We start from the raw sequence: 26575 nt of genomic DNA, 5'->3' as shown, positions 1-26575 counted from the left end.
CTCTTTCCTTTCTTTGCGCATTAAAGATTTCACTAAGAGTGCAAGAATAAAATAAAAATAAAAAAAAAAAAATAAGAAGTAGATAAAAAAAAATTAAAATTGATTTGTATCATAAAATTATTTAAAATTATTTAAGCGTTATGAAGATTACTTCAGTATCAATGATAATTGATATAATTTATTTTTCATTTAATTCAATTATCATATAATTATATAAATATTCATTTAGATATGAAATTTAGATGAGTAAAAGATTAAACCACGATTTATTAATAAATTTATCATCGAAATATCAGCAGGAAAATTTAAATTGATATCAGAAATATTTTTCTGTACGAATTACTAAAAGAAAATCAGCTAAATTAAATGATTTATAGAGGAAAGGGAAATTTTTATTCAAAATTTGTTTTGAAGAAAATGTAAGTGACTGAAATACAAAAAAAAGGATGTGATTTTTTTGGTCAGGATTCGTTATTAAAATTCTTAAAATTCGTGACATTATTAAGTAACATTTCAAAAATATTCTGTGAAATTTTCATAAAAAAATATTGAAAAATGAACCGGTGGTAGTGGGGAGAGACAAGTCAAAAATTATGATTTTTGCCAAAAATTGTTTTTTTTGTTCAATTAAAAAATAAGTAGTAATTGAAAAAAAAAATCCTTTGTTCAAATCTTAGATAAACTTATGTACCAAATAAATCTTTTTCGTTATTTGATTTTAGATAAAGCCCTGAGTTATCCTGCCGGCATGGAAATTTTTTTAAGTGACTTGTCTGTCCCCACTACCACTGGCTCGTTTTTCAATATTTTTTTATGAAAATTTTACAGAATATTCTTAAAGTGATGCATAACAATGTCACACATTTTGAGAATTTTAATAACGAATCCTGAAAAAAAATCGTAATATCCTTTTTTTTGTATCTCATACCAGCTTCCCGTGTCTAATATTATTTAATATTTATAACATCTTGTTCTATATACATTAAGACTAATTAGGAAGGTAAGTAAATAATTATTGAACGTTAAGGTTCGTCGGGTCGTTAATAGATTAGTTCGCGTATAAATAACACCGGTCATAAATTAGAAGAAAACGAGACGAGGGAAAATGTATTATACATTTAAGTGGAAAATATAAAAAAAAAATAAATATTAATTTTAAAAATATCCGAACAACTATTTATAGGATGAAAGGAAGTCTACCTGCATTTACCTGGGGTTCACTACCTGCTCTAACCGACATCTCAAAAACTTGCTCATCTGTGCATTGAGTAGTGGGTGGTTGCTACCAGAAAGAGGTTCGACATAAGAGTACACATACAATGGCTTCATCGGGTAGGCTGAGAATTTTTTTTCAAAACAAGAAATGAAGAATTTATTGTATAAATGTGACTGAGCGTGAGAAAAGATTTCAAATTTATCTTATCGAGATAACAAAGCGACTATTCATAACTATTTTTTTTTTACTATTATAATTATTTTTAAAATTTTAAATTAAATGATTTTTATAATTGTCCAGATGTTTTTATCATATGTATATATATATATACATATGTAACGCTATACTGGATTTAATAACGAGCTTAACGATGCGTTGGTCTCTCGCCCAAGTTTTACTACCATGACTAAAATATTAAATATTTAATAAAAAAAACTACTACCAAAAAATAGACCAAGAAAGATGTTCACAAAGAAAAAAGTATAGTAAAAATTACAATCTTATAGTAAAATTTACTAACAGATATGAAAAAATACATTCTGAATTGTAATTATGGCTAAACATTTAGTAAAATTTACTAGTTAGTAATAATTACATAATAAGACATTAAAAATTACTATGGATTATATTTTTTACTATTTGTATAGTAAATTTTACTATAAGTACTATTAATAAATACTAATTTAAGAAAGTCAATTTTCTAATGCAATATAGGATTTGTTACTATACAAAATATTAAAAATTACACGGAAAGAAAATTCTAGTAGAATTTACGATAATAATATCGTAATTTGTCCTATTGATTACTGTAATAGTGGACTAGACTTTCAAAATCGTAATTTTTACGATGTAACGTTGGAAATTTCATTTAAGAAATAATACTTCAGACAAATAATACCAAGTCTTAAGCTCTCTAGTATAAATTACGATGTGAATATCGTAAAATTTGAAGAGAAACTTTAAATAAAAGAATAAAATAATGTCCGGACGTTGGATTCGAACCCAAGTCCTTGCGAGTTCGAAGTGTTGGACGCCTTTGACCACTCGGCCACTGAAAGCTTTCACTTTAAAATATTTTTAAGGTTCATATAAACGATTTGAATATACATTCATAAGTCATGAGAGCGCCTCTTACGGAAGACGCAGTTAATATTTAAAAATTACGATAAATTATCGTAACTTTTCGAGCTTATATCGTATTGTAACAGAGGCAGCACTGTAATATTTATTTTATTCAAAAGTACATAGAAAGATAAATATAGGAATAAATATAGTTTTTGAATTGTAATTTTTATTTCTTTTTATTTACGATATTAAATTGTAATTTTTGAAGTAATTTTTAATCCTAAAAGTCTTTGTTAAAATTACGATGTTAAATAGTAAAAAATATAACCCATATAGTAAATTTTGAAATAAGATATTTTAAAATTGACGCTAATAAAAGCCTAGTCCACGATTACGATATTAACATCGTAAATTTTGCTAGAATTTTCTTTCCGTATACTATACGCAATGTATTTTTTGCTAACACGATTATATTTTTTTACTATCTGTACAGTAAATTCTACTATGTATAGATAAAATTAAAAGTTGATGGGGATAGCATATACAAATATGTACTGCAAGTTCAGAAACTTTTGTCTAAAGGAGACATCGGGCCGTCAGATATAGGAAAGGACTCGCGCCCAGGAGATCAGGGTTCGAATCTCGGTTGAAACAAGTGATTTTTTAAAAAACAAAAGTCGACACCAACGCCAATACAGATTCTATAAATAATAATAATAATAAAAATGATTGCAATAATAAAAAGTTAAAAGCTAATAGAAATTTAATTTAATTTTTTTCCATTCTAATATAGTAAAATTTACTAAACGGGATAGTAAAATTTACTAAGCAGGGATGGTAAAATTTACTAAATATAACTAAAAATGAATATGCAATATAGGAGATTTTCCATAGCCAGTATATGAGAAATTACTAAACGACTTGTGAAATATGATTATCTGTTTAGTAATTTTTCATATAAATCATAAGCATTTAAAGATTACTATCCAAATTTAGTAATTGTTCTCATATTTTTTAGTAAAATTTACTATATTTTTTTCTCCGTGTTATCTTATCCGTTTCAACATTTGAATTATTGTTTTTTTTTTAAGCAAGCAAAAAATTAAAATAGTACTACAGGATATTAATAGAGAATCGGTGAAAAAAATTTGTAAGGATCAATAAGCGAATAAATTTTCTACAAATAGATAAATATTATGCTATTTTGGTTATTCTCTTGAGACTTTAAGCGGATTGAGAAAGGATAGTATGGTATATAGGTGTAAATTGCTGTCTGGTACCGGTTGTATAAATATGCCAGACGGAAGTGAAGTACAATAATAGAATCTAAACGTAGATCTGACCGGACAAGAGATGAGGAAGCAAAATACCAAGAAGACTACATCACTACAGAATAATAAAATAAAATAATTACTTTTTATCGTTTTCTGTATTTAATTATACGTGTAATTTTTTTTATTTAATTGTTTATTTTAATTTAAATGGTGTAAAATTTATTGACGTGTATTAAAATTTAATTTATTAATATTAATATAATTTATGGATTTTTAATATTAGGAAATTAATAATAAAATTAAGTGATCTAATTTTCAAGTAATAATAAGGTAAAAACACCAATTATTGACACCTTATCTTATTTTAAGACATACTTAATTACCTAGTATATTAATAATAACCGTATACATTTATAAACGGTCTTTATAATTAAAAAATTGAAAAAAATTATTGTTAATGAAAAATACTAAATATTTATTAATAAAAAAAATTAAATTTATTGGTGTCTATCAAAACAGCTTGTGAACGTCAATTTTCTTAACTATTCCGGTTAGAAAAGCAGTCTTTTAAAACGATGATTTTTAATTATTTTTTCCATCTAATCACATCAACTTTTTTTCTTATAAACGAATAAATTATCAAAAATTAACAATATGATATATTTACAGTAAATTTTATGATTTTTAATTTTAAAATAGTGGATGTCAATAATTAGTACGTAATATTGAAGTTGTATCTCATATTGACAGATTAGTAGACATCACCGTAACGTCTTTTTTTAAACATAAGTCTGTTGCAAACCCTAATGACAATTCCGGCGAACCCACGCTGTCATATATTTACTATTGAATTGTTATAAATAAAGTGATTAATCGATTTTAATTTTTGTTTGATTAAAAAATATTTCGAATAGTTTGGTGATTAAAATTCGTCCAATTAATTGAATAATAATTAATAAATTAGAAATTATTTAGTTCTACAGATTAATGACGCATGCGCATTATGGGTGTCAATAATTGGAGCAACAGCATGTCAATAGTTAGATCAGCCGAGTTTTTAACCTGTCAATAATTGCTGTATCCTGGTTATTTATTTCACCACTTGAAATTAATTAGTAAATCTAATTTATTATCATCAAAAAGCATGAATTTGATTAATAAAAAGATTAATTAATGTTAAAATCAAAATTCAATAATATTAATCGTTAACGGTAAAAAAAATGAAATTATAATCTTGTCTCTTATAGTGTCTATTGTTGCTTTTATCTTAATAATAATTATATACAAGAAACTAAAACAGTTCAATGGAACGAATAATAATTCTATTTATTATTATCTTTCAGCTAATATATTTTGTCCATTTTTTTTCTCGCTTTACGATTCACCGACTGGTCGTCTCAAAGTGCATTCTCCGAGAAAGCGACGAGGGGCCGGATGCCATCCATCCATGTGATGTTAGATTCTCCTTTTGCTCAGGTTTTCGTCTCTTCTCTCAAACTCAAAAGATGAAATGAGAAGAGAATAAAAGAGAACGGAGAAAGATATGAGAATGGGGGAGGGGTAGAGATGAGGGTCCAGGAACTGGCCAAGAGTCGACTGGGCGTTCTGGTCTCTCAATACCACTTTGCCTTTATGTACATCTACACCACCTTTAAAAACCAACTAATAAAAATACAAGAAAAGAAACGTATTCGTGACGCAGATCCAAGGTCCAAACTTCCGGTCCGGATACTGGACCGGTTATCTTCTCTCTTTTCCTCCTCTATACAACAAACTCTGCTAAGTCATCAACGTACTCACAATGTTAACCTCTCTCACACTATACACATTTATATATACATAGAAATATTAAATGTATACAAGTAGATGAGAACTAATATTCATACCGGATGAAACACCGTTAGTTATCTCACTAATTATTTTATTATCAATCCATAAAACTATATGATACAGAACGTCTCATATATTATTTATTACTCCTTATATATAATTGTATCCTTACAAACATATATTTTAATCTACACATGCTAATAAAATTTATAAACGTTTATATTTAATCGGACTTAAAAAATCATAAAAAAAGGAGTAATAGATCATAGCAACAAGACATTTGTTCTTTTATCTTGATCTTAATGAGCAACGTTCCCCAACACGATCCAACTCTCAGATCCTAGGAATCTTCGGTATCTTTTATATACATCTGTGTATTATATGTATATACAATAATACTCGTAGACTTGTAGAGAAATGTACTTTTTACCCGAGTCGCTTCCTCATCGCCCTTGCTTCCGGGTTCCGGGTTCTTCCGGCAGTCTAGTCAGAGCTACGTCTGAAAAGCCCTTTTTCAACCCCATTTTATATCTCTTTCTTCTTCTATCTATCTCTTTCTACACTACATTGACTTCACTTCAACCCTCTATACATTCCGCCTTTTCCCTTTCAACCCCTAGTCTCTCCCCCCCTTTCTTCGACATTATCTCGTTGGTATAAGTAACCCCTGACAAGGCATCACCAGGAGAGGGTGGACGAATGGAAATTCACGATGAAACGCTTGCTACACTCCAATGAGATCGATAATAACAACCAGAATTGTACCACCAGCTATTTTATGCATCGAGTTTATTTAATCTTTTATTAAAGCTATTATTGGATACCACGACTGTCGTTATCATACTCTCTATATGTTTCATAACCAATATATTTATTATTATTTTTTACTCCAATTAATGCTTTTAAATTCGCTTGTATGTTTTATGTAACTCGGATGCTCCAAATTAATTTTTTATCAAATCTTTAAAGTTCATATTTTCATTATCTTGTTATTATTATTGTAATCGGTTTTACAGAATGACACTAGTATTGATAAATGTATTTTTGTTTCACAGAAGGCACCTATTTTGTAGAGCTATTAAATAAAAGGGAGAACGTACGATCGATAAAACGAGATGTAGACGAGTGTAGTGTTTGTTGCAGTAAAACGACAGAAGGATGAGAGTTAAATGGCAAAAAAAATTCGAGCTGTGCCTGCTGTTATATTTTTATTCTGGACTTATGTCAGATGTATAGAAAATGTATATTGCACTACATAAATAAATTTTACGTTGAAAAATATATATTTTTTATGTTATGATTATGATACTTAAGTTAGCAGACGTCTAATAATTTTTGAATTTTTTTTTAAACGATTAATTATAAAAAAAAAAATATTTCTAAAAATTGCACCTATAGTTTTTAAAATTTTCTACATGTGCATATTTTTGTTTATTTTTTTTTTTTTAATTAAATTGTTGAAAAAAAATTCAAAATTTTTTAACTGTCTGCTAAGTTCAGGATCACTTATATGTTTTATAGATTTTCATAATTATGTTTTTTATGTATTCTAATGAGGTGGCAAAAAAAAAATATTTTGAAAAATTGCACTTATAATTCATCAAATTTTCTACAAGTGCATTTTTTTAGAAATATTTTTTTTTTATTGTTTATCTGTTAAAAGAATTTATTTAAATTTCAAATATCTGCTAACTTTACTGTCATTCTAATGAGTGTGAATGTGGCAGAGACAAATTTAAAATTATTAATAAATAGAGTTAATAATTAATAAAATGAACTTTTTAAAAAATGGGCATTTAAAAAATTTAAAAATTAATAAGTGCATTTTTTTTTAATTTCAATTTTTTAATTATTTACTCCATTTATTTTTAATTTTATATTTGTCTGATATCTGCGACATTATCACTCATGTACTCTAAGATATATTTTCAATGTACTTAAAATATATGATATATATACGAAAATCGGCCAAATGTTAGCTATTTATAATATATTTTTTTTACATATAAGAAAGCCGTAATTTCAAAATTAAGATTTTTATAATTAATCAAATTTTGAATCATTCATTATGAATCTTAATTTTTGAATTGCAGTGAAAATATTGGTCGCATTCAAAAAGTTTTCGAACAAAAGTTGTAGAAAATTTAATTTTCGAAAAAAAATGCCTCTTATAATTTTCTCTTAGGACTACTAAGAAAGCCGTAATTTCAAAATTTAGATTTTCGTAACTCCCCAAATTTTGAATCATTCATTATGAATCTAAATTTTTAAATTACAGCGAAAATATTGATCGTATAAAAAAATCATAAGAGACATTTTTTTTTTAAATTAAATTTCCTACAACTTTTGTTCGAAAACTTTTTTAATAAAGCCAATATTTTCGCCGTAATATCAAAAATTTGAACTACTCATTTAAAAAATAAAGCAAAAATCATGTCCCTAGTAAAAATTCTACTGAGTAAACGCAGATTAAATCCAGAGTTATTTTAATATTTAAACTCCAATTTGGAGTAAAATTCACTTCTAAAAGGAGTTTATTTTAATATAAAAATTCTGAGAGTAAATGCGAGTTTAAATAAAATCCGTATATTGACTCCGAATTTTTTAGTAAATAAATAAAACGTGATGTATATTTTAAAAAATTTTAATTTAAGTTAAATCGCAGCTTGAAAAGTTTATCCATTATGATTGTAAACGGAAGGAGAGATAAGACAATAGATAAGGAAGATGAGTAATAATTGTATATCTAAAAATAACTATATGCGAGACTTGTTGTTTGGTTTGTCGAGTTCTTCCGGCATTGCAACTTATTATACAGGAAAAAAAATGCGAAATGTCTTTTGTAATACAGCCCCGAGAGATGGCAGCTCAAGTCAACAAAGAAATTTCATTTGCATATTCTTTTTTTAATCTAATGCTATTAAATTATTCGGTTTTAATTTCAGTTGAAACAAAAATAAAATTGTGAACAACAATTGGTTTGAATCGAAGGGATTTAATTATTTTGAAAATTTTATGAAACAAAGCTCTGGTGAACTCAGTTTATATTTTGAAAGCAATAACGATCGATAGCAATGCTTTAAATTTATACCATTTAAAATTTAAGTCTCACGTCAAAATGTATATTAAATTTTAAATTTATATTGATTTATATATTTCGTCTCTGATTTATTATACAGAGATTTTAAAATTTATTAACTTCAGTCTGGCCCGTTATATTTTTTAATTATAATATATCAATAGATATTTTAGAATGATACTGAAGTTAGCCGACATTTAATAATTTTTAGATTTTTGAAAAACGATAAATTATTAAAAAAAAAAATATTTCAAAAAATTGCACTTGTAGTTTTTTTAATTTCCTACATGTGCATATTTTTAGTTTTTTTTTTTTTTTTTTTTTTTTTTTTTTTTTTTTTTTTTTTTTTTTTTCAAATTGATAGAAATAAAAATCCAAAAATTGTAAACTGGCTGCTAACTTCAGGATCATATTTTAGAATCTCAAGTTTAGTGATTTTAATATTTTTTTTTAACCATAATTACAAAAAAAAAAAAAAATAATAAAAAAATGCACATGTAGAAAGTTTATAAAACTACAGGTGCAATTTTTTCAAATATTTTTTTTTTTATAATTTGTCGTTTTTAAAAAAATTCAAAAATTAATAGACGTCAGCTAACTTGCATCATATTTTATTAATTAAAATATGTAACTAAAAATAAAAATTTAATTTTAAATAAATTTTTGTTTCAATAAAAAAAAATGTTTTTTATGACATCACTGTCAAAGTTTAAATACCTCAGATTATAATTGATGTCTATTAAAAAAAAAATAATTTAAGTATTAAAAAATTTTATACGGGTTTTCATATTAAACAATAATTAATTAATTAATTTATTATTTGACAGGAAAATTTACCAACAAAAAAAATTATTATAATAAATAAAAATTAATATTATTTTATTTATGATGTTGTAAGATAAAATATATATAAGAAATAATATAATAACTATAAGTATATGGAGAACAATGACTGTAAGCATTTCCGTTTCAGCTTAATAGCTTACGTCACGGTTTTTATTTCCTGACAATCGATTATAAAAAGATTGATGATTCGTACGACTGCACCACAATCTCAATGATCAGATGTGATATACTGAGATCTATACAATTTAAATATATATATCTACATATATATCATACAATAAACTTGCTTATCATACACGATTCATGAACGTGTTTCGTGTCCACACATAAACTTAAAGGGTAAAATATAGAAACAGAAAGTCACAGCTGTACATATAATAAATTATATGTAACATCTGACTTTAATGAGTTAAATCTACGTGACATATTTTCTTTTAATTTAAATACTATTGTTTTTATACTATTACTAAAAATATAAATATATCTTTAAAAAATCATACTAACGTTAGCAGAAGTCTAATAATTTTTGGATTCTTTTTTATAAAATAAATAATAAAAAAAAAAATATTTTAAAAAATTGCACTTCTAGTTTTTTAAATTTTCTACATGTGCATATTTTTTATTTTTTTAAAAATTAAGTCGTTGAAATAAAATTAAAAAATTTTGAACTGTCAACTAACTTGGCGATCATATTAAAGTTAGCTGACGTTTAATTTTTTCAAAAACGTCAAAAAAATTTTTTTTAAAATTGCACTTGTAGTTTTTTAAATTTCCTACACATGCATTTTGTTATTTTTTTTTTTTTTTTTTTGAGTGTAGCAAATGTGACAATTTATAAATATTATAAATTTAAAAAACGCGCGAATTTTAAAATTATAATTTTTATTCAAAAATTTAAAAAATTTCAAATTCTCTGCTACATTCACTAAATTTATTTTTGTAATTAACTGCATTTTTTTAGTTTTTTGTGAGTGTAGCAGATATATGGCATAAATATTAGAAATTTAAAAAACGCGCGGATTTAAAAATTTAAATTTTTATGTATTTATTAAAAAATTTCAAATTGTCTACATTCATTTTTTTTGTAATTGACTGAAAAAAAAATTTGAAAATTTGAAATTGTCTATTAAATTTAGAGTGTAAAACTTGAAGACGAAAAATAAAAATTCAAATTCGAATTTAAAAAAAAAAACTAACAATTACCTTGATTCTCAACTGGTGAATAAAATCCGAGAATGAGTGTCACTGGCCGCTGTCTCGCCGTTGCGATAGACCGTGCACTTTACCACTGTTCATTGGTCAATCTGGACGACGAATAAAAAACAACACGTTATTCCTTGAGGAATAATAATATATAAGATTTATAACTCGCGGAAGCACACTTGACCAAAAACGTCCTCAATTATTTATCTCTCGTTATTTAAACTAATTAATCCATTAACTGATTATTTAAATTCAAATTTTTACCATCATGTTGTAATAAACAGTGCAATTAAACCAATAAAACACAAGTAAAAAAATAAAAAATAAAAAAAATATCACAGACAAATATGCTGAGATATAAGTTTTTAATTCAAAATACTAAAACACACTTAAATAAATATTTTAAAAATCACTAATTAACATCCTCGTGGTATCACTTAGTCTCAGTAATTATTAAATTATCTGTTAATCATAATGTTTTTTTTTTTTTTTAATTATTATTTTAAATAATAATTTAAATAGCTCGTAATATTTAACACTGAATTGTGGTTTAAATTTAAAAATTACAGACGGTACGAAAACAGAACCGTCACTTGTTGAGGTTGACGAGCGACTGAACAGAGAATCATCCAAACGTCCAATCGTCGCGCCACTCTACAAGCGGCTTTAGGAAGTGTCGGATGGCGGAAGGTTGTCCTTTCTTCCCCACCTTCCTTATTCCACACGACGATGGATATAATACCAGTACATATATGTATATATCACACTGTCGACGTAATCTACGACATTTAAACGCTAGTATGACAGAGAAAGAATAAAAGAGTAAGAAGAAAGCTCTCCTCACAACAGTAAATATAAAACACTATAGTATTACATATATATATATATATGTATGTATGTATGTATGTATATATATATGTATATATATTTATACTAGATAAAAATTTTCTAATAAGAATCAAACTCCAAAATCATTTGATAATTTCAGTAGTGTATGACGTATTGGGCAAAATGTCGTGATCCGAACGGAAATACTCGAAGCTGGAGCACGAATCAACCCGAGAATACCCGAGTATCAGTAAAAGAAACAGCAGCAGCAACAAGAAGCAATGAACAACATCAACAACGCAGACTGGTACACCAGAAGCACCAGTTGAACAACCATACAACTACAACAACAACATCAACCAGACAGAACGTGGTGGAACGTGATGGTAGGAGATTATAAGGGGGAATTATCGTCGACTGAAGTGAAGACTTCCTCGTAGCTTCTTCATACTATCACTGTATGTAAAATATATATGATAGTCGACGACAATCACACGAGTCTTCTTTCTTCTCACTCTTCAAGTATTATTGCTTTATATATATTAGGGTGGCCCAAAAAAACCGACTATTTTTTTTTCCGAGTCTCTAATGAAAATTTGTTGGTTTACGATGTTTTAAAAAGCCTCTCCAAAAATCAGATAAAAAATTTTCAAGAGGTCGCTCACGAATTTTGAAAATATAAAAAATGATCGAAATTCGGACTTTTTACTTATAAATTTTTTCTTTCTGGCAGCAATAGTTTATATTTATAAAATCATGTCTATGCTGAAAATTTAAGCCCAAAATTTAAATATTCAAACGGCGCTCAAGAATTTTGAATATTAACTGATAATATGTGACTAATACTTTGAATTAGTTTTTGTATTTTTTTATAACTCAATTATTGTCATTTCACTAAAATATAATTTTTGCGTACCCAAAAATATACAGGACAGTCTCAAACTTAACTTATTATACAATAACTTATTATTTCTATTACTCGGATTATATTTTTAATCATTGTCACGCAAATTGATGGTGAAAAAATCGAGAAGCTTTATTATCAATATTCTCGGATCGCTCGAAAACGTTCAAAAGACAGCACTCGGAAACATTCAAAATTCTTGAGTGAGGTTTAAATATCTAAATTTTGGGCTTAAATTTTCAGCGCAGTCATAATTTCAGAATTATAAACTATTGCTGCCATGAGAAAGAAAAAAAATTAGAAATAACACTTCAAGTTTCAATCATTTTTGATATTTTCAAAATTTGTGAGCGACCTCTTGAAAATTTTTTATTGAGCTGATTTTTGGAGAGGCTTCTTAAAACATCGTAAACCAACAAATTTTCATAAGAGACTGAAAAAAAAAAATAGTCTGTTTTTTTTCGGCCAACCTAATATATATATATATATATATATATATATATGAAATAGCATCTCTTTCTTAGCAGTACTACTCATACTTATCTGAAACTTTTGTCTCATTTATTTCTTCTCTCTTGAGCTCTGTCACGTGCGGCATTTATAATATTCTCATCGGCGCTCTGTCTTACGGAAATTGTACCAATCTTTACGATGCGGGCAACGCTATCGTTCCACGCTCGTTTGACCTTTTCAATTTGCGTGGCGCAATTGATTCAAATGTAAAGCCATCTTTTTTTAATATTTTTTTTATTTACAGGATTGAATGTGATTGGGACATGGATATTTATTTTTATTTTTTATTTAAATAACTACCTCGTCTCATCAGACACATCACTTTCAAAATTGCTTGGGTCACTTAATGACAATTACTTTGTTGAATGATGAACATGATTTAAATATATATTTAAACTATTATCGTTTAATAATCGAGATTTATTATGGATATTTTAATATTCATTTAAAATAATTTTACAGCTTGATATTTATTTTTATTGTTATTTACCAGGCAAAATAAACTTATAAATAAATTAAGCGATAAGAGGATGATATACTTTAAAGATAAGAGATTCATTTATTGTTGATGCTTTAAGTTATTACTACCACGTTTGTAAATACCGATAATTATTACTAAACGTTTAGTAAAATTTATTAGTCAGTAATAATTACATAATAAGATATTCAAAATTACTATGCGTACTGTATTTTTTGCTAAGACGATTATATTTTTTACTATTTGTATAGTAAATTTTACTATAAGTACGATTAATAAATACTAATTTAAGAAAGTCAATTTTCTAATGCAATGTAGGATTTGTTACTATACAAAATAGTAAAAATTACTATGCGCAGTGTATTTTTTGCTAACACGATTATATTTTTTTACTATCTGTATAGTAAATTCTACTATCGATAGATAAAATTAAAAGTTAGTGGGGATAACATATACAAATATGTATTACAAGTTCTAAAACTTATGTTCAAAGGAGATATCGGGCCGTCAGACATAGGAAAGGACTCGCGCGCGGTAGATCAGGGTTCGAATCTCGGTTAAAACCACAAGTGATTTTTTAAAAAACAAAAATCTACACCCATACCAATACAGATGACATAAATAACTATAGTAATCAAAATGATAGCAACATTAATAAAAATTTAAAAGCTTATCAAAATTAAATTTTATTTTTTTCCATTCTAATTAGTAAAATTTACTAAATGTAACTAAAAATGAATATGCAATATAGGAGATTTTCCATAGCCAGTATACGATTAATTACTAAACGACTTGTAAACCCGAGTCAGAAAATTAGATCTGTTCTAAAATAAATGATAAATTCAAATATTTTTTCTTTAATTCGAATTTATAAATCGTATTTATTTTATATAGGAATTTAATCTGTTTTTACCTGTAATATTCCTTATCCAGACTAATATCAGACTTATTTTCGTATGATATTTAGTCTGTTTTAAATCGGGTTTAGACTAAAAACAGACTTATTTATTATAATTATTGGTCTGTGTTCAATTGTTTGTAAGGACAAAAACAGACTTTATTTACTATAATTTTTAGTCTGTTTTTAATCGCTTTTAGAACTAAAACAGGACTTTTTAAAAATATAAATAATAATAATAATAATAATAATATAGATTATTAAATTATTTTAATTTTCTTAATATTTGAAACGCTCAGACACTTCCGTAATAAGATGTCACAAGAATTATGATGTTTTCTAATGCAAAAATATTTTCGATTTTATCCAGTAAATAAGATAATTTTTTTTGACATTTTAAGAGTTGTTTTATCACTTTTATTCAATGCTATAAATATTCATTCAAGACAACTAAAAATTAAGCTGTCGAACTTTCATTAACTGCTGACATTTTTAAACAAAAGACACTAAATAAATAGTAAACAAAACATAATCAATTCTGTAACTTAATATTACTTTTATAAATATTGCCCATAAATAAAAATATTACAAGTCCATGATTTAATCTACTTTTGTCCTTGCAAATTTTCAGAAGTAAAATTTTTTAAAATTTAAGAATTAATCTAGTTTGGTCTGCCTGTAACGCAATAGTTTCTTAAAATAACAGGTCGAAAACAGCTAAAAATTCTTGTAAAAAATCAAAAACAGATCAAATAGTCCATTTAGACTGAAATCAGATCAAATTTTCCAGTCTGGATAGATAAAAAACATATTAAAATTTTTATAGAAGTTCAATAACAGACCAAGTATTCTAAATACTGTCCAGTTAGACCAAATTCATATCAAATTTTTCGACCCGTGAAATATGCCTATCTGTTTATTAATTTTTCATATAAATCATAAGCATTTCAAGATTACTCTCCAAATTTGGTAATTATTCTCATATTTTTTAGTAAAATTTACTATATTTTTTCTCCGTGTATTTACAGGTGTCTCTACACCTCTATAGAAATGTATCACCAGATAACAAAATAAATAATTATTTTTTGTAAAACTTGTTATGATTTATTAAATTTTTAAAAGTTGCGGTAAATTTATATAATTTACCGATGGTGAAATCCTACACCTGCAGCAATATATTTACAATATGTATTGTGGGCGTTACATTCACTTTTATTTTATTGCAAAAAACATTAAACTCAAAATTAAATCATTTATTTTCAAATATTACATTTTATTTTTTATTCTACAACACAATTATAATAATAATAATAATAATAATAATAATAATAATAATAATAATAATAATAATAATAATAATAATAATAAAATCTTTTCATTGGAGCAGAGTATTATGTATTATTGTTATTATTATTATTATTGTATCAGAGTATAAATCGCTATTGAAAAAATTTAATCCACAATGTAAACATTTAATTCTTAAAATATTTCATTTTAGTGTGGAGACCTTTTCCTTTCCCTCATGTTATTCTTCTGGATCCGCATTGCATTCTTTCTTCCACATACCACACGGCATAAGTATATCTACTAAAGATCGGATCACAGGTCGTAAGGTTTATCTTGTCGGTGTCTTTATTTTTTTTCTTCCTTTTCATCCTACATCCCCGCTTCTGGACAAAAAGCGTTTCTCTCTCTCGATGTAGTAATTCCTCTTTGCAATGAAATTTCCTCGTAGAAATCAAAAGAAGAACTTTTTGGTGTAGTCGCGGGTCTACTTCGGATAAATCTATAGTGGGATTCGAGGGTGATGATGTAGATGAGGAAGAGGGGGTAAGTTTAAAGCAGGACAGGTAGTCTGAGACGCCCACAAACCTGTTTTACCTGTTATATCTCTTAGCTGGCTTATGAGTTCCAGCTCGATGGGTTGCAGTGGTGGTGATGGTGGTCGTCCGTAACGTCTCCGATGATCAAGGTGCAGGAAAGGATGTGGTGAGGCTGCTGATCCTGCTATAGGTGACGAGGAATCTTTCATTTTTTTTCCCAGGCAACTCAAATGTTACTCCCCATTGTACTGAATAATTATCTTGTCATTTTTTTTTTCTAACCATCAGTTTTGTACACTTCTGTTTCAATAATTATTATTAACTTTAATCATTGACATTAAGAAAAAAAAAACTTTTGAAAATGTCATTTGACAATAGTATAAACAGAAGTATTTTATTTGGAGAAACTAATTTTTGTTTTACTTTAAATTCTTTCAGAAAAAAAGGTTACGATATTTGAAGAATATGATAGAATATATATATATATATATGTGTGTGTGTGTATATAGTAAAGCTCAAGTATACAAAAGAAAGTGAAGGAGGTGCGGCATTAGGGAGTGGACGAAGTGAAGAACTTTGAGTGGATCATCCCGGATGCACCTTCAGTGTCTCTTGATACAACCCGTAGACCATCAGACTACTATTATATACCATCACAGAGAGTACAGTAGTAGTAAGTTACGCGTCACATTCCTGAAGAACAGCGCAACCTGTCCTGGTTCTCTCTTTACTTCGGTCGAGAGACCTGATGCGAGAGGGTCTTCATTCTCGTCGGCCTCACCACATCGGAATGGCGTAACGGGCGATTTATACATGCCGCAACGTGCAATCCGATGTTGTAACCCGATGCAGGTCTTAGATCCTCGCGCCCTTTCTCTTTACATTTTTTATTTATATATTTTTTCACGATTCACATGACGCGAAAACTTATTCACCTTTCGTGGCTTAAGTGCATCAATGTCTCTACTAACATACTAACTTTTGCTTGATACTTTATTCATCAGAAAATTTACCCGGGTCGAAAAATTTCATCTGATTTTAGTCTAACTGGACTGTAGTTGGACTGCTTGGTCTGTTGTTGAACTTTTATAAAAATTTTAAACTGTTTTCGACCTGTTGTTTTAAAAAAAATTGCATTACGGGCAGACCAAACTAGATTAATTCTTGAATTTTAAAAAATTTTAGTTCTGAAAATATGCAAGAACAAAAGTAGATTAAATCATAAACTTGTAATATTTTTATTTATGGGCAATATTTATAAAAATTATTTTAAGTTACAGAATTGATTATGTTTTGTTTACTATTTATTTAGTATCTTTTGTTTAAAAATGTCGGCAGTTAATGAAAGTTTGACAGCTTAATTTTTAGTTGTCTTGACTGAATATTTATAGCATTGAATAAAAGTGATAAAACAACTCTTAAAATGTCAAAAAAAATTTTCATATTTACTGGATAAAATCGAAAATATTTCGGCATTAGGAAACATCAAAATTTTTGTGACATCTTATTACGGAAGTGTCTGAGCGTTTCAAATAATAAGAAAATTAAAATAACTTAATAATCTATATTATTATTATTATTATTATTATTATTATTATTATTATTATTATTATTATTATTATTATTATTATTTATATTTTTTAAAATTCCTGTTTTAGTTCTAAAAGCGATTAAAAACAGAATAAAAATTATAGTAAATAAAGTCTGTTTTTAGTCTAAACCCGATTTAAAACAGACTAAATATCATATGAAAATAAGTTTGATATTGGCCTGGATAATCACTAGTATGGACAAAAACAGATTAAATTACTATATAAAATTAATACGATTTACACAGAAATAACAGAATGTTAAAAATTAATAAATAATAGTAAAAAGTGGAATCCGTTATCAATAATTAGTGCTATTATATACTAAATGCAAAGTATTCTACTAATTTTTGTAGATTCCTAAAAACTACCATCAATTATTTCAAAAAGTAACTAAATATTGTTACTTTTAGGTATGATACGTGACTTATCAGTGAAAGTTTTGTTAATTTATGGCTTAATCTATTAAAAAGTAATGATTGGTCAAATTAAGAATTGCTATCTTGGATACTGATTTTTCCAGCCGAAAATTGAAAAAGTTACAAACTTTTATTTTATAAATTCGATATCACTGATCAATTACTAGCTTAAAATATCATTTTTTCATCATTATAAATTAATTTACAATATACATAAATCGAATAAGTGGTAAATAATAAAATGAAAAATTCGTATACTAGATCTTATATATTAATACGTACGTTTACTAATTTTTCGGTTCCTCATTTCTTAAATTTTTGTATGTTTATTTGAATAGTAATAACTGTAAATAGCAATTTATCGATTATTTTCTTTTCGATTCTATCGATTCTTCAAATTTAAATATAAATAATAGCCATTTTGTAATATATATAATGATCCTGGTTTGATATTAGTATCGAATACACTAATTTTAAGTCGAAAATAAACTACAAACTATTAAAATTTTGAGCATCATTTTTTTCCTTGTATAAAGTTGAATTAAAGAAAAAATATTTGAATTTATCATTTATTTTAAAACAGATCTAATTTTTTGACTCGGATTTAATTAAAAATTTCAGAATCCGAGGATTCAATAAATAAGTTTGTATAAGATGATATAGAACAAAAGTTTGTTTGACCCAGATAGAGGGTTGTTTAATTTCCTCAGTAACTTCCGATAACCGTTTGATGCTTCCGTCATATCAGGGTCGAAGTCAGTGACGATGTTACCAGAGTCGTTAGAGACGGTTTGTATTCGCGATGCTATTTAGTTCCGGTTCCCTTTCCATCTAAACTTTTTACTAGTCCATGTATACATTTATTTATAATACTAGCCCTTTTCCGTTTTCTCGCTACTGTTCTTCCTTGACTTCCGTTCACTTCGACTTCCTTACCATCCAGTGGGAGTTTTCCGTTTCCTTAGTCGCTTATTATTATTTCTTTTTATGTATTTAATTTTTTATCATAACGAATACGGCTGAAAAAAAGTATCAAGATTAATGTTACTGTTTTTTTTATTTGCACTGAATTTTATGTATACTTTGTTTTTGTTGTTAGACACAGCAATCACGTAAAAGTTTTTGTTTTGTATGGTCAAGGCGAAGAATCATACTTAGGATATGAAAACGAAAGAACAAGCGGAATTGAGGTTCATGTAACTTCCTTTCCTTTTTGATATGCTTCGCTGACTCCCTTCCTCTCCCACAGATTGTATGACAGGGTGTCCCAATGAAATACCCATACTCACATCAATTGCGATATAAGATTATTTAAAGTTAAACTATTAAGAAAAGGTGTCATTTCTTATATTATGTTGTATGTATGTTTTTATACACTCCAGTTAGAAAGATATTATCGGTTTAAATATAATTTAAATAGATACAAAAAGTTACGTCTTTATTATTTATTGTATTTAAATTAAATGTGAAAGTATTATGAAACTGAATAATTGCTTAATTTAAAAAAATACTTTTTACTGATTAATCATGATTATATATAAAACAAATAAATTAATATTGTTATTGAAAGTGCGGAAACCCATCAACTTAATATGAAAAGTTTGGTATACATTTTCATATACACGGAGAAAAAAATATAGTAAATTTTACTAAAACATATGAGAATAATTACTAAATTTGGATAGTAATCTTGAAATGCTCAAGATTTATATGAAAAATTAATAAACAGATCAGCATATTTTTACAAGTCGTTTAGTAAGTTCTCATATACTGGCTATGGAAAATCTCCTATATTGCATATTCATTTTTAGTTATATTTAGTAAATTTTATCATCCCTGTTTAGTAAATTTTACTATATTAGTATGGATAAAAATTAAATTAATTTTTTATAGCTTTTAACTTTTTATTATTATTGCTATTATTTTGAATATTACTGTTATTTATGTCATCTGTATTGGTGTTGGTGTCGATTTTTGTTTTTTAAAAAATCACTTGTCTCAACCGAGATTCGAACCCTGATCCCCCGCGTTTGAGTCCTTTCATATGTCTGACGGCCCGATGTTTCCTTTGGACAAAAGTTTCAGAACTTATAATACATATTTGTATATGCTATCCCCAGCAACTTTTAATTTTATCTATGCATAGTAGAATTTACTATACAGATAGTAAAAAAATATAATCGTGTTAGCAAAAAATACATTGCGTATAGTAATTTTTAATATTTCGTATAGTAACAAATCCTATATTGTATTAGAAAATTTACTTTCTTAAATTTGTATTTATCAATAGTACTTATAGTAAAATTTACTATACAAATAGTAAAAAATATAATCGTCTTAGCAAAAAATACATTACGCATAGTAATTTGAATATCTTATTATGTAATTATTACTAACTAGTAAATTTTACTAAACGTTTAGTAATAGTTATAATACAGAATTTATTTTTTCATATCTGTCAGTAAATTTTACTATATATAGTATTGTAATTTTTACTATACTTTATTCTACGTGTGGGAGTTCCGAAGTTTTAAAAAAAATCACTCCGCATACGGAGTAAATTGAGAGTTTGTTTTTTCAGAGGAGTGATTTTAGACTGATCTGGATTTTATTACAATTCGCATTTTCTCCGATTTAGAATTTTGATAATAAAATAAACTCCTTTCAGGAGTGAATTTCCCCCCGAACCGGAGTTTCAATATTAAAATAGTGCCCTTTGTACTTCCCCTTCTTACAATGTATTGTATTTAATTTTATCAAAAGTATCAAAAAATTTTTTTCCGATTTAGGGGCCAATGACAACGCGAAGTTCAGATTGTAATTAAGAGTCTGAAAAAATGAAATTTATTAATGCTTAGCTCACTTATGGCTGACTTCAAACAAAGATTCAATTTTAAAAAAAAAAAAATTTCTTACCAAATTTTTAGACTTTGATCTTAAAAAACTAAAGAAATCAAAGTTCGATTTTTTAAAATAAATTATGATTCGTACTATGGCTATTATATCTATAAATAAAATAAGTTTTCAATCTTTTAAATCAGGCCATTGATTTTCGAGAGCTATCATCAAACCACAATAAACGATCGATGAAAAAATAAATTCTTTGGTCAGCAGCAAAAAATATCTTCTTAATTTATAAATACAAATATTTTAAAACTTTTTTATACAGTCATATTTATATAATTTATATTTATCGAATTTTCAGATATTAAAATCTCCTAACAATAAAAAATTTCTGGTTTTTTTAAATCAACGGTATTTGAACTTTCGCGGCCCCGAAAACATAAATATACAAGAATTTCAGGTATAATAATACTTTTTTTGAAATTATATTAATTATAGATGATACTGTCAATCAACCAGAGAATTTATTAATATTCCAAACATTTCGTGCTTCAATACTTAAGTAATTGAAGAAGCTTATCATGTTTAATGTAACCATTGTATTTTATTTTTAAATTCTTGGCATACTAAAAATTAAAATATCAACAATATCTAATTCATATAAATATACATAATTAAATCCGCTCAACTTTACCTCATAATATAATAAAAGACCCAAAGGTTATAAGTATAAAATTATTTTAAATTAAAAAATTAAATCAACGGTTTTCACATCCGACCATTTATAAATTTTTAATGAATTTTATTTTAGATTATTTCCAATCGATCTGTCTGTCTTTCAGTCTGGGAATTTATAATTTAAAACTTTATAAACGGTTGACCCCGTGGGCTAACCTCTAAAAAACCCGCTATTTTCGAGCTCAGAGAGCTCGAAAACGCTAATGATAGTAGAGGTTTGAGCTCTTCGAGAAATAGAACTGACTTAGAGTACTGTAGCCGCCTTAGCTCTTACTTTGAACCCCAGGATCTTACCATTTACTATGAGATACTATTTCGAACCTCTGTTCGACATATTTTCTTGTAATTTAAAATTTTTTAATAAGTAGTAAGTAACAGTACGTAAATAGTAGCTTGTTTCGATCATTTCAGAATGTTTTTTATTATTTGAAATATTTAAAATTATTTTTGGTACAATTATTTAAACCAACGAAACAATTGCAATTAAATCTGTGAGATCGAAAGACGAAAGAGACTATGAATTGGTGCTCGATTCAATTTTAGGTACATTTGATAAATTACATGGAGAGTTATCTTGGGAAAATGAGGACAATTGACATCTTTTTAATATTTCATCGCCAATATCTTTCAACTAATATATTGAGAATAAATTTCTCTTCGGACAATTAAATTGGTTTTGTTAAATCCTGTTAAACTAAAATTTATTTGGGCCAACTAAATTTTATTACCTAATGATTATTAATATTATTATATTAAATCTAATAAATATTATTTAGACACAAAAAAATATATTCATTTAGAATAAATATATATATTTGTTCGAGGTTAATAAATATATATTTAAACCTAATGATTATTGATTTAATAAGTTATGGTGCTAGGCAGCAGCAGCGGGAGTAGTTCGGTGCTCGCCACTAGATCGCGCCCGCCTTTTGTAGTGTCCCTGGTAATAAACTTATTTCAGAGTTATCATATTTCCAACTTGAAGCATTCATAGGTCGGATCTGCTGTAAATCAGCAGAGTGACGAAAAGCCTTTTTCAATAGTTATGTAAGGGTGACTTATATTAAAATCTTACAGTAATATTTAATATAAATGTTTTCTTGAACGATTTTGTCCTAGTAAAAGAGAAAAAAATCGTGTCAAGGATATAAATTATTTTTCTAGACATGCATTTAACCAATTACTTTAAGGCGCGTCTATTTTTCCTTTGCAATTACATACGCTGTTTACAATCCCTGATTAAACAAAACGATTTGTGACGATTAAAACTGTTTTAATCGTTTTAAATTGTCATAAATCGTCAATTGATGATTAAAAGCGATTAAATTTTTCGAATGAAGATTAAAGACGATTCATGACGATTTGAAATTTTAATCGTCATTAATCGTTTTTAATCGTAAAATAATGAATCGCCTTTTGATGATTTGGGACGATTAAATCTGAAAATTCATGACGATTATGACGTTTAACGACGATTAATGATGATTTAATTTTTAATCGTTTTTAATCGTCACAAATCGTTTTGTTTAATCAGGGATCTATCACTTCAAAGAGCGTCTATTTTTTATGTACAACTTTATACAGTATTCACAATTAAGCACTAAAATCAGCGTCTATTTTTTGCGCTGTTTGATACACAGATCTTTTATTGTGTGCTTCTCTATTAAAATCTATATTTACCTTTTTTATTTATTGGCTTACTTGAAACAATTTGTTTTTATTATTTCTTGCCCTAAACGTCCTTTTGGATGAATTGATAGTAACGGACGAAAAACAATTTCAATAACCAACGTCTTTCATAATCCTGAATTGACAATAGACCACCGATTTATTTTAGATGTTCAGGAAAATGAAAGTCGACTCCTCATTATAATCGATTGATTAATTGTTACAGACTCAGTAAATTAAAATTTAATGGTTCATCTGAGTTGTTAGGTTCATGAAGTTGTCTGTTTTAGTGCCTAAAATTAGTGAAGGAACCATTTGCACACGAAAATAATATGTAGTGTCATTTACTACAAGGTTGCAGTAAATGTGTTTGTAGTTAAAAATACCACATAAATGATAAAAGTTACAAAATATGCGACAAATTTTACAAAGTTAATAAGTTGAATTTACTCCTATCTTGCGGTTAATTCTACTGCACACTGCAGTAACAAATACTCCAGGCGGGAGTTGAGAGTACTACAGAAGAAGCACTTCCCGCTATTTCGCCATTTTGAGGTTAATCTGTTGTGTATATTCAATTATTAAAGCGTCTCATAAATAATCATCTGACTTTTTTAAAACTCAAAAATTAACAATTTTTAATTTTTTTTATTCTGCTTGTTCTTGGTGCGCATTTATGATAAAAAATGTCGTGAGAAAAAAAATAAAGATTTTGATAGCTTTTTTGCCTTTAAAAGTTGGAAAAAAATTGGCTTTCATGTTTTTGGATATAATTTTTATTTTATCAATCTGATCAAAAAAAATTTAACATGGCCCAGCATCCCTGATTAAAAAAAGGGATTTAAAACGATTTGCAATGTTGAATTCTCATAAGAAGAGAGATTCAAAAGTATTCAAGGTATTAAAAAGTATTTAAAATTTTTTATTTCGAATCTTTTTAAATCCCTTTTTTTAATCAGGGATAGGTGGATCCTATTTTTAAATAATTACCATGTTTAATAAGTATATACAAATAACTCAATAAGTGATTTTTAAAAATAATTTATAAAAATTTTAGGTTATATACTGTTTATTTTTACGTAATCGCATATCGAGTGAATTGAACTACAATTGGAATTACAAATACCGCATGCTGTGGCATATCTTATTTTTTTCGATAGTTGACGCTTAACTACAATATTGTAGTAAATCTAACCATAATTTGTAGTTGTCTCATGTCATACTACAGCCTGTGGTAAATGGAACTCCAGTTGTTGTTGCCATTACTATAATTTATTTTCCGTGCATTTATCGGACGGGATACCCGCTGAAATTAGCAGAGCGACGATAGCCCTTTTTTGATAGTAGTATAGGAATCCTGTATTACACTATGACATTAATGTTCCCTTAAACAATTTTGGTCATAGTACAAAAAAAAAATACGTGTTAAGAAAATAAATCATTTTTCTAAACTTGAATTTATTTGACTGTAAAATAAATATTCTGTCATTTTAGAATAATATTTAATTATTATTAATAACTTATTCTCTGAGGCTCACTAATATATTTCATTATGTCTACTTTATAAGCTCTACAGGCAGTCAATATGATTTTATGCTTGCTACTTAACGCGTAATTCTCTTTACTTAATGTTTTGTGGTTTCTAATAATTTGTTTTGTTGGTGGATTTAAAATAGTTTGTAAAAACAACTAAATATATGATTGACAATGGACAATTTAATCATTTTGTTGTCATAACTAAAATTTAGTTGTCAGAAGAAAATTTTTTTCTCAGTATACATACACGGAGAAAAAAGTGTAGTAAAAATTACAATACTATACATAGTAAAATTTACTGACAGATATGAAAAAATAAATTCTGTATTGTAATTATTACTAAACGTTTAGTAAAATTTACTAGTTAGTAATAATTACATAATAAGATATTCAAAATTACTATGCGTAATGTATTTTTTGCTAACACAATTATATTTTTTGCTAACACGATTATATTTTTTACTATTTGTATAGTAAATTTTACTATAAGTACTATTGATAAATACAAATTTAAGAAAGTAAATTTTCTAATACAATATAGGATTTGTTACTATACAAAATAGTAAAAATTACTATACGCAATGTATTTTTTGCTAACACGATTATATTTTTTTACTATCTGTATAGTAAATTCTACTATGCATAGATAAAATTAAAAGTTGCTGGGGATAGCATATACAAATATGTATTATAAGTTCTGAAACTTTTGTCCAAAAGAGACATCGGGTAGTCAGATATAAGAAAGGACTCGCGCGCGGGAGATCAGGGTTCGAATCTCGGTTGAAACAAAAAGTGACTTTTCAAAAAACAAATATCGACACCAACACCAATACAGATGACATAAATAATAATAATAATCAAAATAATAGCAATAATAATAAAAAGTTAAAAGCTAATAAAAATTTTATTTTATTTTTTTTTTCATTCTAATATAGTAAAATTTAAGCGGCATAGTAAAATTTACTTAACAGGAATAGTAAAATTTACTAAATATAACTATAAATGAATATGCAATATAGGAGATTTTCCATAGCCAGTATATGAGAACTTATTAAACGACTTGTAAAAATATGCTTATCTGTTTATTAATTTTTCATATAAATCATAAACGTTTAAAAATTACTATCAAATTTAGTAATTATTCTCATAATTTTTATTAAAATTTACTATATTTTTTTCTCCATGTACACTAGGACATGATCTCTAAATTAGTCAGAATCGTTTTATATGTCAAGATTTATTAAAAACTAATTTTTCAAAAATCGAACAGAAACCGATAACTTTTTTTTTCCAAAATTTTAAATTTTTCAGCGGGAAATTTAAAAGATAATTTTACTTATTGTTATCAAAATATGTCAAGCATACTTTTAAAAAATACTTTCCAAAAAAAGAATTCATTTACGTAAATGTTATTGATAAAATCTAATTATATAAGCATTAGAATATATTATGCATACATTTATATATAGAATTTGCGATAAATACTATTATTTATATAAAATTATAATTAAAACCAGACAGTTGAGAAATATGATTTGGTAATCAAATCAAATACTACTTTTTATTTTCCATTATTTATTTTTGAATATAAACTCATGTCTTTTTTTTTTCTTAACAATTTTACTATCAAATAATTTACCCTTAATTTATATCTTATCTTTAATATCATATAAAATTTAACTATAATCTTTAACGATTTTATCTTATATTGCATATATATGTTTAATAGATTCAAACGACTTTATATATATATATACATATATACAGCAAGTTGATCGATATTCTATAATATAAATAAAATGCAATTTGTGAGCTAATAAA

The 26575-nt window shown here is 26.5% G+C and overlaps 1 protein-coding gene and 1 long non-coding RNA gene across 2 annotated transcripts in view; one reads left to right on the top strand and one right to left on the bottom strand.

Annotated features, from left to right (window-relative positions):
- LOC103568723 (ets DNA-binding protein pokkuri) overlaps positions 1 to 11135 on the bottom strand; it is a 35471-nt gene extending 24336 nt beyond the window's left edge. Inside the window, exon 1 of the mRNA XM_008545683.3 lies at positions 10514 to 11135. The gene's annotated coding sequence lies outside the window, so the exon portion shown is untranslated. The remainder of the gene's footprint in view (positions 1 to 10513) is intronic.
- Positions 11136 to 11256: 121 nt separating this feature from the next.
- LOC103568724 (uncharacterized) lies at positions 11257 to 13219 on the top strand. Its single transcript, XR_548879.2, has 3 exons — positions 11257 to 11361; positions 11502 to 11799; positions 13003 to 13219. It is a non-coding gene; the product is annotated as an uncharacterized LOC103568724 (long non-coding RNA).
- Positions 13220 to 26575: the final 13356 nt, after the last annotated feature.

This window comes from Microplitis demolitor, chromosome 8, assembly GCF_026212275.2.
Source record: "Microplitis demolitor isolate Queensland-Clemson2020A chromosome 8, iyMicDemo2.1a, whole genome shotgun sequence".
In the NCBI taxonomy this organism is placed as follows: Eukaryota; Metazoa; Arthropoda; class Insecta; order Hymenoptera; family Braconidae; genus Microplitis; species Microplitis demolitor.
This window is presented reverse-complemented; position numbering and strand designations above follow the sequence as displayed.